Here is a 13,739-nt window from a genome sequence, read left to right as displayed (position 1 = left end):
CCGAATCCATGTCATCTGGACAGACCATGGCTTCATACAACGTCCGCACTGGATACTCACTCCCATCTCAGAATAAGTTTATCTGTTCGAAATTGTCGCTCTTGGTACAAACTGTCGTCAAAAGATCCTGCTGGTAAAGTCGTGTCATGCAATATACTTATTCTTCTTACAAATGGCAATTCGTGGTATTGCATCAAGGGCATACAGAGAGCACGAGAGCAGAATTAAAAATCTCGTCAAATGTACTTGACAATCGACGCAGTGTTTGAGAAAGGCGGACACCGGTTAGACTAAGTCAGCTCAGTTCATCTCAGAAGAACACTCACCAAAATCTAATAAATTCAACGGTGGTCACACAATACGCAACCAAGTATGGCTTTACACCACACGTCTCTCTCTCTCTCTCTCTCTCTCTCTCTCTCTCTCTCTCCCCAAGTTGGATTTTTTAATGTCAGAATTTCTGGAAATGAAAAAAAGAACAACATACCAGAACAGGAAAGAGACATGGGAAAATCCTTATTACTACCAGTATTAAATGAAGGAGAAAACACGCAAACCATCATAGTGATGAATGCGCAGGGTTTAGTTACGAGTAACTCAAAAAGAAAAATAGAGTACTTAGAAGAACTAACCCAAAATGAAAAGAAAATAGATATAATGAATATAAGTGAAACCTGGTATTCCCAAGAGACTGGGAATGATGATCAAATAAAAGGGTTCCAAACTTATAGATCAGATAGAAAAAATAGGAATCAAGGGGGAACCGCAATATATGGGAAAGACAAAAAACAAGGAAAAATATATGAGAAATATAGTAACTCAGAATGTGAACTAATAGCAGTAGAATTTGAATCTGAAAAATTGATGAACATAGTAATATATAGACCTCCTAATACTAAAGAGTTTGACTTAATAATTGAAAAATTGGATGATATATGTAGAAATCACAAGGACTGGACTATTCTCCTATCTGGTGACTTCAACTTTCCTTTCGTAGAATGGAAAGAACGAATAGGAGATTGTGGTTGTACTTATACATATAAAAAAGAGAGTAATAGTAGTGCAGAAGATAAGAGGCAATTTGAAAAGCTATTAGATATGCTACTAGAATACAACATTCAACAAATAAATCACCTGCCAACAAGAAAGGAAAATACTTTAGACCTAGTATTTGTGAACGAGATGAATTATGTTAAAGAAATAATAGTTTATAATGCGAATATTTCAGACCATAATGTCATAGAATTAACAGTTCATTCCAAAGCAAGTGAAAATAGAGATAAGCAAGAAATGAAAAAGTGGGAAGGATATGGAAAATACAACTTCTACAGTAAAAAATAAAATGGTCCAGAAATTAATGAAGAATTAAACAAAGATTGGGATAACATTTTCGTAAGTGGATGACATAAGGGTAAATACGGAGATATTATATAAAATATTGGAGAAAATAGTGGAAAAATATATACCGAAGAAGAAAAGTAAACATCATTCATGCATACCAAGAGACAGAAGGATCTTGTTCCAGAAAAATCAGAAAGTGGAAAAAAGGTCTTGCAAAAGAAAAAATGCATGGAAAGTTATAGAACTAAAAAGTAAGATAGAAAATGCAGAACAAAAGATTATACAATCAAAAGAAAATGAAAAACGGGACTTGGAAGAAAAAACCCTATTAAATATCAAGCAAAACCCCAAGCTATTATACTCATATGCGAAGAAATTAAAAATGGAGCTGCTGCAGGGCCTGATGGAATTCCTGCTATTTTGTTAAAGAAAGTAGTTCATTCTATCGCAAAGCCACTTGCAATATTATTAAGACAAAGTGTAGATACAGGCAAGATTTATGATGAGCACAAATTAGCATATATTACCCCTACTTTCAAAAGTGGATCAAGACTAGAGGCAAGTAATTATAGGCCTGTGAGTCTAACATCACATATTATGAAAGTGTATGAAAGGGTAATGAAGAAAAATATTATGAAACATTTAATAAAAAATAATTTGTTTAATAAAGGACAACATGGTTTCGTACCCGGAAAAAGTACACAAACCCAACTGTTAGTCCACCGTGAGAACATATTCAAAAATATGAAAAGCGGAAATGAAACAGATGTGGTTTATTTAGACTTTGCAAAAGCTTTTGATAAAGTAGACCATAATATATTAGCGAAGAAAATTAGAAAACACAATATCGTGGATAAAGTAGGAAGATGGTTAAAAGAATTTTTACACAACAGAAAACAGATAGTTATTGCAAACGACGAGAAATCGATGAAGTCAAGGTAATATCCGGTGTGCCGCAAGGTACGGTGTTAGCTGCAATACTGTTTGTTATTATGATTGAAGACATAGACAATAATGTGAAGGATTCGGTAGTGAGTAGTTTCGCAGATGACACAAGAATAAGTAGAGAAATTACTTGTGATGAAGATAGGAACGCTCTACAAAGAGACCTTAACAAAGTATATGATTGGGCAGAGGTAAATAGGATGGTATTTAACTCTGATAAATTTGAATCAATAAATTATGGAGACAGAGAAGAAAGCTATATGCATATAAGGGACCTAATAATGAGACCATCACAAATAAGGAAGCAGTTAAAGACCTTGGTGTGATGATGAATAGGAAACATGTTATGCAATGATCAAATAGCAACTCTGTTGGCAAAATGTAAAGCAAAAATGGGAAGTGTTTGTTACGGCACTTCAAAAACAAGAAAAGCTGAACACATGATTATGCTTTATAAAACATATGTTCGTAGTCCACTTGAATATTGCAATATGATATGGTACCCACACTATCAAAAGGATATTGCACAAATAGAGAGTGTACAAAGGTCCTTTACAGCTAGAATAGAAGAAGTTAAGGACCTAGACTACTGGGAAAGACTACAATTCTTTAAAAATTAATATAGTCTAGAAAGGAGAAGAGAACGCTACATGATAATTCAGGCATGGAAACAGATAGAAGGAATAGCAGAAAATATCATGGAACTAAAAATATCAGAAAGAGCAAGCAGAGGTAGATTAATAGTGCCCAAAACTATACCAGGAAAAATAAGGAAAGCACACAGGACATTAATCCACTACGCACCAGCATCGATAATGCAGCGTCTATTCAATGCGTTGCCAGCTCATCTGAGGAATATATCAGGAGTGAGCGTAGATGTGTTTAAGAATAAGCTCGACAAATATCTAAACTGCATCCCAGACCATCCAAGATTGGAAGATGCAAAATATACCGGAAGATGTACTAGCAACTCTCTGGTAGACATTAGAGGTGCCTCACACTGAGGACCTGGGGCAACCCGAACAAGATGTAAGGTCTGTAAGGTCTGTAAGAGTCAATTGTTTTCGCAATTTCATCACGAATTTCAGCTGTCTGGCTGCTCAGCATACGAACGTACACAAAAATGCTTATGCAAACTGATGTGCAGATATATATATATATATATATATAATATATATATATATATATATAGTATATATATATATATATATATGTATGTATGTATGTATGTCCACTCCTATGGATGCAGTAAGTGCATACGTGACACACATGGAAATGTCTGTGGTGATGTAAAAATGGTACCACTTGCACTTTTTAATGAAAGTAATAAGTCTATTTAACCATGTAAGGAGACATTTTCTGAGCATAACAACTCATGGGAAAGAGGTGAAGATGTACTCGTAAGATGATGTCTAATACAATACCGAAGATATGAAAATTCTTCATAATAACAAAAACTTACGTGAACCACAGTCGGGAAATACCATATCCTTAGATGTGTTGAATCTTGCTTTCGCTTACTGCCATGGGACACGTCGTTCAACGTTGCAAAAGAACAGTCTCTCTGATGTTCACTCAGACTATGGTGTAGATGAAGTTACCGCTGAGCCTGGGAAAGAAGACGGAATAAAGGAATAATTATATAAGGTCTTCAGAAAGTTTTAATTATTATAGCAATATCCACATGCAATGCATTCACAGCTAGAAATAATGACAGTAATAGTGTTAATGCTGGCTGTGACGAGATAAAAAAAAAAAATTAGAAATGAACATGAAAATGTATGGCTAAAAACCAATACTGGTAGAATTAGCAATAGTCAAACAACTGCTTCATAGTATACTTAATCACTCAACCTTTCCAAATAGGGTTGCAGCTTAGCTTGTAAACAATAAGAACATATGGTAGGATTTCGATGACAGAACCATTGACAGGGTAAGAACACTGGGTTTCGACAAAGGAAAGTGTGTATGTAGCGTTTTGCTATGGGACAAGTATGTGGGAACTTAAAAAAAAATTAAAAGCTGAACTAGGCATACTTAGGCATAGAAAAAGCTTATAAAATTAATTAGAGGTGTAGTACAGAGGTACTGGCAATGTATTGAACAGAAAATAATTTTCGGAAATGATCAAAAGTTATTCTGAGAAAAACAAAGTGTGAGTTGGAATATGTGGGCAAGAAAGAGACTTGATTAGTGTAAAAGAGTCTAAAACACGTGCGTGTTATGTCTCCATTTCTCTTCAGTTTCTTTATGGATGGAATTACTCGAGAAGACGAAAAGAAAACCTTCGATTTATACGCAAATCTTTGAAATAAGCAAATGGGTAGCGAATGGAATACGAAATGGCTGATATTTGCAGAAGCTAAAGTACTGACCGGGGAAAACAAAAAGAAACGGCAGAAATTAGTGAAGACGTTTGAACGTAGAAAAAAATGTGGGAGGAGACGTAAGCAACCGTATGATGGTAAATGGAAAATAGGAACAGAAGCAACTGGTGCTCACACTCGCGTGGTGGAACAACGGAAAAAGGGTGATTCATATAAGTATTTAGGGGCAAAATGTAATAAATGATAGTGTGAAAAGAGGTGAAGCGATGAGGGTGTGTGCACGAGGTTGAGAAGGGACTTCGATCCCCTACGGAAGCCAAGGCAGGAATATATGAAGGGATTAATGAGCTAACTCTGCTGATGATGTCGTGCTAAAATGAACGAAAAAAAAATGAAGATGCTGACATGAATTGTTTGCATATTATGTGGCATGAGAATATGAGAAAGAAAGGATCAGGGTTTCTCTATGATTCAGTCATGTGAACAGAATGGGGGACGAATGGTTGGTGACAGGTGTCTATAAATCAAAAGCAATGTGGAGATACAGTTGCTAAAACCTGCGTAAATTGGAAAAGGAGGTGCCCTAATACCCAGGAAGTAAGGGAGTGTAAACAAGATACACAGCTGAATGATATGTGTGTGTGTGTGTGTGGGTTGTTCGACATGATTCTGACGTTTCTCGTGTGTAGGTGTGTGAAGCAGATGATTTTGTGTTAGGTTTCATCTCCAATTCAGTCCCCTGTGTAGGAATGTTTCAGCTGCTATTGCCTTTTTTTTTCATTTATCCCTCTTCGAAGGATATATATACGTATATATACATACATACATACAATATATATATATATATATATATATATATATATATTCTAACAACAAGTAAGACAAAGGCATGGACGTGGGCAGGACATACAATGAGAATGTCAGATAATAAATGGACAATAAGAATAACAGACTGGGTCCCTAGAAATTGCAAACGAAGCAGGGGTAGGAATACCATTCCACTCCCTTCTGTTTGTGGTCTTTCTATGCCAGTATATACCCTCAAATTTTATTAGCTCGTCAATTCATCGTCTTCTCTTCCTTCCACGGCTGATGATGATATATATATATATATATATATATATATATAATATATATATATATATATATATAATATATATATATATATATTCATAGAATAACGATCTTTCTTTCTCTTCCTCTCGTGACAGCAGAATGGCCCTGACAAATTCAACAAAGCAAGCTATGCACGCATTTAAATACACACCACATTCTTAACCTGACAATTAAATAAAGCTGTGTACAATAAAACTGTCACAATTTTGGGCTCAGAACTGGAGCCCCACAGCCAGAAAATGCAAACAACTGCCAGGCAACGCCTTAACAGCGATCATTTCATACAATGGCTGCATCGTATTACTGACATCCGGCTCATTTCCGTCCCTCCATAACTAAGAAGCCCACCTCCTCCCCTCCCCCCCCCCCCCCCCCCCACCCCGGTGTGACGTCAGAGGTGTTAAGGGAATGGCAGAGATTATAGTTTGTTTTTTTTTCAAAAGGCTGTCAAACGCTTAAAAAAAAAAAAAATCCCCGGTGACGCAGTAAAAACACCTTTCACCCTGTGAGTTGTTTTTACAACTGAGGGTAATCTCCCCACACCCGTTGCCGCCTAATTAAGCGGACAGATTTTTTTTTTTACAGTTATCTTTGTTAACGATATTTACTTCGTTTATGATGCCGGTAGTAAGGCCAAAATAAACTAGCTCACTGTAAAAGTGTTTGGCTGCAAGATTACCTACGCTTGAATGACCAAATTGAGATATTTTTGTAAATATTCTGAAATTTCTTATTTGATACTCATCCAGTTACGGAAATAATACGGGACTTGAAATATTTTAGTACAAAATACGGAACTTGAGATACATTAGAACAAAATACGGAACTTAAAATATATTAGAACAAAATACGGAACTTGATTAGAACAAAATGCGGAACTTAAAATATGTCAGGACAAAATACAGGGAAACAGTTGGAACAATATGTATTTCTATAAGCTGAATCATTAAATTTGTGGATGTAGCGTATCCCATGTTCCATTAAAATTTTCCGTATGTCCTCTACATTACGTACTTTTAAAGATATAGGTATATCTTTCCATGGAGATAACAATTATTCGAGCTTGAGTTAACACGTGATATACAAATCATCTTTAACACCTTGATCACTTTTTCTTCAATATATTTTGTGATTTCTTCACCAGCACAGGTTATCCCTATCTATACTACGTATAACGGGACTAGGGAAAAAAAAAAGATTAATCGACCGGTCTGGATAGCCAAGTGACTCTCTCTCTCTCTCTCTCTCTCTCTCTCTCTCTCTCTCTCTCTCTCTCTCTCTCTCTCTCTCTGTATGGTACTGCTTTATAAGCATCATGGACTGGCTACAAGCAACCCAGTTTTAAGACCAGTGGTCAGTCGTCTCCAGAATTTATTTAATTCTCATTGCGGAAATGTTACCAATCGTATATATTCAATCTATTTTTTGTTACAATCTTCATTGGAGGAATCGTGACGTTCATGACGTTAGAGGAGCAATAAATGATAACCTTGAGAGTAATGCCATAATATATTCGTCAGTATTACTCCCGACCCCTTTTTTTCTTCTTCTTTTTTCCCCCCAATTTTCCCTCCAAGTTTTTAGTTTTTGTTTGAATAACAATATTGACAATGAGTTCCCCATGTAAGAACGTACATCGACGAAACAAAACTAATATGTTTACAAATTAATGGATATACCTGAAGCCCTTAAACGATATAATCCAGCGTAATATAAAAATATTCTTCTTAAAATGTCCAGTTTTCAAAGAAGCATCAGCGTCGCGGCGGTCAAACTATTTCAACTGTCAACTGATTTCGTTAAGATTTCCAGTTCAAAATCACTGTTGGCGCCAAAACCTAAGCCTTTTACTTCTCCATGCCAAATAACCCCCAATTACATAATTGCGTCTTCTATTGGGTTTCTATCCGTGTAATTTAACGCTCTTTCCCCAACCACCCTTCCCCCATGATGTTACACCTGGCAACAAATTACCTGGTGCAGGTAGCGACAGGCCAAATGTCGAATTATGTACTCAGTCGCCTTCCACTCTGACGTGTCGTGTGCACACACGCACGCACACACTCTCGCGCACACACACACACACTGCACGCAGGAGCGTGTTTTCATGCGTTATATCCGTGTTGAATTGACAGCTGCCACGGCAACAGCCTAGGGTATAAGCTGGCCACTGCTGCCTCTTGAAATGTCATTGATTTGGAATGGATACAAATGCACCGGGGCACAAAGACGAAGTGTGTTCAATGTAGGATTGTGGATCCTTTGAGTGATTAAATGACCCTTAAGGGCAGAGAAGCGTTTTGAGGACGACGGCAATAGACTGACGGTATCCTCCCTGTTCTGAACAGTACAAGTCATCAACTGCCTGGCCGCTGAAACAGTGTCAGTCATCAACTGCCTGGCCGCTTAAATTTCAGTCAGCAACTGCCTGGCTGCTGAACAGTATCAGTCATCAACTGCCTGCCGCTGAACAGGATCAGTCATCAACTGCCTGGCCGCTTAAGTTTCAGTCAGCAACTGCCTGGCCGCTGAACAGTATCAGTAATCAACTGCCTGGCCACTTTAGTTTCAGTCAGCAACTGCCTGGCCGCTGAACAGTATCAGTCAGCAACTGCCTGGCCGCTGAACAGGATCAGTCAGCAACTGCCTGGCCGCTGAACAGGATCAATCATCAACTGCCTGGCCGCTGAACAGTATCAGTCATCAACTGCCTGGCCGCTGAACAGTATCAGTCATCAACTGCCTGGCCACTTAAGTTTCAGTCAGCAACTGCCTGGCCGCTGAACAGTATCAGTCATCAACTGCCTGGCCGCTAAACGGTATCAGTCATCAACTGCCTGGCCGCTGAACGGTATCAGTCATCAACTGCCTGGCCGCTGAACGGTATCAGTCATCAACTGCCTGGCCGCTGAACGGTATCAGTCATCAACTGCCTGGCCGCTGAACGGTATCAGTCATCAACTGCCTGGCCGCTGACGGTATCAGTCATCAACTGCCTGGCCGCTGAACGGTATCAGTCATCAACTGCCTGGCCGCTGAACGGTATCAGTCATCAACTGCCTGGCCACTGAACGGTATCAGTCATCAACTGCCTGGCCGCTGAACAGTATCAGTCAGCAACTGCCTGGCTGCTGAACAGTATCAGTCATCAACTGCCTGGCCGCTAAACAGTATCAGTCATCAACTGCCTGGCCGCTGAACGGTATCAGTCATCAACTGCCTGGCCGCTGAACGGTATCAGTCATCAACTGCCTGGCCACTGAACGGTATCAGTCATCAACTGCCTGGCCGCTGAACAGGATCAGTCATCAACTGCCTGGCCGCTGAACAGGATCAGTCATCAACTGCCTGGCCGCTGAACAGTATCAGTCATCAACTGCCTGGCCGCTTAAGTTTCAGTCAGCAACTGCCTGGCCGCTGAACAGTATCGGTCATCAACTGCCTGGCCGCTTAAGTTTCAGTGAGCAACTGCCTGGCCGCTTAACAATATCAGTCATCAACTGCCTGGCCACTTAGGTTTCAGTCAGCAACTGCCTGGCCGCTTAACAATATCAGTCATCAACTGCCTGGCCGCTGTAGTATGTATTTTTTCCACCCTGGTCTTGTATTACTGCTCGGAGATTTGTCTCCAGCGTCTGAAAGTGTGATTGACACGAGCAGAAATATATATAAAAAAATGGGTATGATTGAGAAAACGATGTCTGATGTTTTGACAAACTGACGCAGAAGTGAAAGGACACCGGTCAGTACTCATGATACGTCAGCGAGATCTGGGGCTGGTGGTGGTTCTGAAGGTGTCAGAGTGACTGGAGACTTGTGAAAGGGTGCAGACGCGTTAATTCTAGGACTTCGTGGTTGAAAATGAAAGTAGCCCGAGAGAAAGCAGCGACAGTCAGTGCCTATGGTCCAGGCACGGAGAAGGATGAGAATGAAAGAGAACATTCCTAGAGATCTGAAGGCTAAGCCTGAGAGGTTATCAAGAAGGAGCAGTTGATGATGCTCCTTGTAGTTGATGATGGCGTGATAAACTGTTATTCTGAAAGGAACTTGACGATTGGATAGAGATGCAATCAAAACAAGGTTCTCAATAGAAAGGGAAACAGGAAGGAAAATTACTCATACTGTTGCGTATTAGTACAGAAGAGATGGAAGAGCAGTTTCATGGGTGTCATTAGGAAAAGGGGTTTTTGAAAGCTATATAAAATCATTCTTTGGAAGTGAAGTTGAAAAGGGAAACTAGTTTTAACAGACGAGAAGCTGAGAATGTGGACAAGAATATTATGATGGGAAAGTTTAATGAGAGTGAGGTGAAAGTAACCTCCAGGGTGAAGGCGGAAGAAAAAGAGGTAAAGTGAGAAGAGGGGATAGCAAATGAAAAAAGGTGGCAAGGAGTTTGACAGGGTGATACGTAAAGAAAAAAATGATAAGATGGATAGTAATGACTATGATTATTCAGTATATGGATGGCGCAGGAGCTGATACATTATATATAATATAAGCGAATACCACCGGGAAATGATAGGCAGAAATCCAAGCGCTTTTGTCATAGTAAAGACGAAAGCGCTTGGATTTCTGCCTATCATTTTCCTGTGGTATTCGCTTATTTAATGAAGTAACGTGCATCTACTGTGATTTTTTATTAGTCATATATATATATATATATATATATATATATATATATATATATATATATATATATATATAATATATATATATAACATTTGAAAAATTGTTTGTATAAGCATGACCATCTTCTCTCAAACTCCTGCGCATAAGCTGTCGGACGAGCGAGCGCGCTCAAATGCTTGTTTAAACACACCCTAAAATGAAAATGGACACTTCGTATATAAAATGGGCCATTTGGTATATACTGGCCAGCCCCTGACTAAATCCCTTCCATAACTATGTTGCTATTCAAATCTCCCAATATCACAATGGGGAAAAACATTCGAACCACAAAGCTCAAAACTGTATTCCAACGTACTATTATTTTTCCAGTTCGGTTCTCATTCATACTTTGATATAAAGAGTATCCAGGGCTTGTAAACAAAATAAATAATGCAGAAAAACGTAAACAAAGCAAATAATGCAGAAAAACAAACACACAAAGTCCAGATAGAAATCGCGTGACTGAATCATCTTAATCAAGTAGAGATTAGAGACGAGAAAAAAGTGAGATACGAAATCACAAAATAAACTCGAGGGGGAAATTCATTCGGACATATCTCCGACAAACGGTTCATCACGAGGTAATCGATCAGACCTGTTATTATTACACCGAATGACTGTAATGCAAAGGGTGGGAGGTGAGAGAGAGAATATCATTTACACGAATGAACCTTTCCTGAAGTGACGAAAAAGTTATGGAAAAAAACTTACTATCTTCTCAGGTATTTGTAAATGCACTGGAATATATTTTGCTACTTATTTCTATCTTCTCAAGTTATTTGTAAATACATTGGGATATATTTTGCTTCTCGTTGCTATCTTTTCAGTTATTTGTAAATGCATTTGGATGTATTTTGCTTCTCGTTGCTATCTTTTCAGTTATTTGTAAATGTATTGGGATATATTTTACTATTTATTGCTATCTTCTAAGTTATTTGTGAATCCCTGGAATGTATATATATATATATATATATATATATATCTATCTATAATATAATATTTTTATTTTATGGGCAGAAAATGAGAGAGAGTGGGGGGCAGGAAATGTGAGGGCTGAGCTTGATTCATACATTTTCCAGATAGAACACCTGGTCCCAGGTATTGTTGCAATGGACATAGCTATTTACATACTAATAGGTCCAATACACATGTATTTAAATCGGAAGTGGTGCGGAGAAATGCAATAATAAGATTAACAATGACAAAATATGTAATATAAGCGGTAATGGAATAAACATTATATAAGATATATATATATATATATATATATATATATAGATATATATATATATATATTATATATATATATATATATATATAACATTTACTGCACATGATATTTCCAGGCGTGTTTACATAAAAGGTTGTTTTGTTTAATACTCACGGAACCGATTAATCATTCCATACATGTTCTCGTAAATGGTATATTAACGATAATCGAAATAGCTCTAACATTCATATGAATGTCTGTCAAATCTCCGAAAAGAAATCGGATAATCATAAATTAACTATTATTACAAACATTATTCGAAACCTGAATAGGGGAAAGTATGAAGCCAGTTTTCCCCAAATAGAACAAAACATAAAATGAAGAGGATTATATGATTCGGTTTCATGTCCATCTAGAATTGCAGGCTTCCACTCACACAGTTTGATATCAATGGACGTGACCTGACGCGTAAAAAAAAAGGGAAAAAAAAGTGCGTTCGATAAATTGATATATCGATGACCATAGCCGTTAGGCGACTCACATACGCGTACGAAACGCCTGAGAGCATGCGTTAGTTTCTATGACCAACGAATGTTGTACACTTGGAAGGCTCGCAAGTTTTAACTGGAAACATTATTCGGTCCTGATTATTCATGAATATTCAACTTATTTTTATTAAATATGGGATAATTATTCTTTTTTATATAGTGCTAGTAAGGCATGAGGCAACTGAACATGTTATTGGGACCATGATATTTGAAAATCGATTAATTAAGTCTTTCATGTTTTATAATGACTCGACAAAAAAACTATAAATGAGGGATATTCGTATCTGTTTTCCTGATCCGTCGGTACTTTTGATCCGTTTATTGTTCGTTTTTATTCCTCTGCAAGACTGGCCCTCTTCCTCTCTGGAAACATAAATACTTAAATGTTCACCCAAATAGGACAGTGCTTACGATGAACAACCAACAATGTTGTCATGTAGATAGATGTATAAAAAGCACTGCATTCTAAAGTGCCATTCTTTTGCTTAAATATCAGACGGTGCTGTTTGGAAGACATCAACGTTGGTTCGCCGACTCACTGTACCATATAAAACGTATAAGACTCTTCCTTTAAATTTGCAATTCGATTTCCGGAACGCCGCTGTTCTCCTTTTTCCTTGTCACGGCTGACCTAATGGGCTTAATGCGTCCTCCCTGCCCGCGCTTAGCTCTTAAATGGATTTCCCGCGCCCGTTACGCCGCGTCCTTGGGTATTTCCCTCGGAATTCTGCCTTTTTGCCTTTGCATTTTTGTTTTATTGACCTTGAGTGCGAGTTTTATTTTCTCTGCTTAATTAACTGGTGCATTTGGGCACTGATCATTCCCCAGATTAATTATATATATACGTATTATATATATTATATAATATATATATATATTATATATATATATATATATATACTATTTATATATATATATATATATATATATATTATATATTATATATATATATATATATATATATATATATATAATATTATATATATATATATATATATATATATACCACACACACGAAATGCCTTCGCTTTTTTTATTGACTTTGTGTGTGTTTTTTTTTCCTGCTTGAGTAATTATCAGATGCATTTGTTTATTATTCGCCTATTTCATTCTGTTCATACATATGAGCCATTTTCTTTAATATACCGGATATCATACTTGCCGAATCCTCTGACTTATCACTGTTCAAAAAGCAGATTTGTTTACAGATTATTCGCAAGTTTATTGTTTACGTATATAAGTCATAAGCTTTAATATACTGGACATCGTGCTTCGTGAAGCCTTTGACTGTAATCACTATTCAAGGAGCAGATTGGCCATCAATTAGCTGGTTTGACTGTTACGATTTCCTTTATCTCTTTCCTGCGGATCTGAGCTCCAACTTCGCCGCTTTGTACGACACACTCGCCCGCCAGAAAAGAAGTTGTTCTTGAGACGTACTACTTACTCTCAGTGATCTAAAAAGAAGAGATCTGCAAACATGAAAGTCATTCTTGGACAGTCCATACTCGAGGTTAATTGCTGTTCAAAAATAAATGATTTACGTTAAGCTTAAGAAGAAATCAGCCTTAAAGTGACTTCCTT

The 13,739-nt window shown here is 37.5% G+C and overlaps 1 long non-coding RNA gene across 1 annotated transcript in view; it reads right to left on the bottom strand.

Moving 5' to 3' along the window:
- Window positions 1–13,739, bottom strand: part of LOC135196453 (uncharacterized) — a 53,811-nt gene that overhangs the window by 15,357 nt on the left and 24,715 nt on the right. Inside the window, exon 2 of the long non-coding RNA XR_010310414.1 lies at window positions 3,749–3,895. This is a non-coding gene — a long non-coding RNA (uncharacterized LOC135196453). The remainder of the gene's footprint in view (window positions 1–3,748; window positions 3,896–13,739) is intronic.

This window comes from Macrobrachium nipponense, chromosome 17 (assembly GCF_015104395.2).
Source record: "Macrobrachium nipponense isolate FS-2020 chromosome 17, ASM1510439v2, whole genome shotgun sequence".
In the NCBI taxonomy this organism is placed as follows: domain Eukaryota; kingdom Metazoa; phylum Arthropoda; class Malacostraca; order Decapoda; family Palaemonidae; genus Macrobrachium; species Macrobrachium nipponense.
This window is presented reverse-complemented; position numbering and strand designations above follow the sequence as displayed.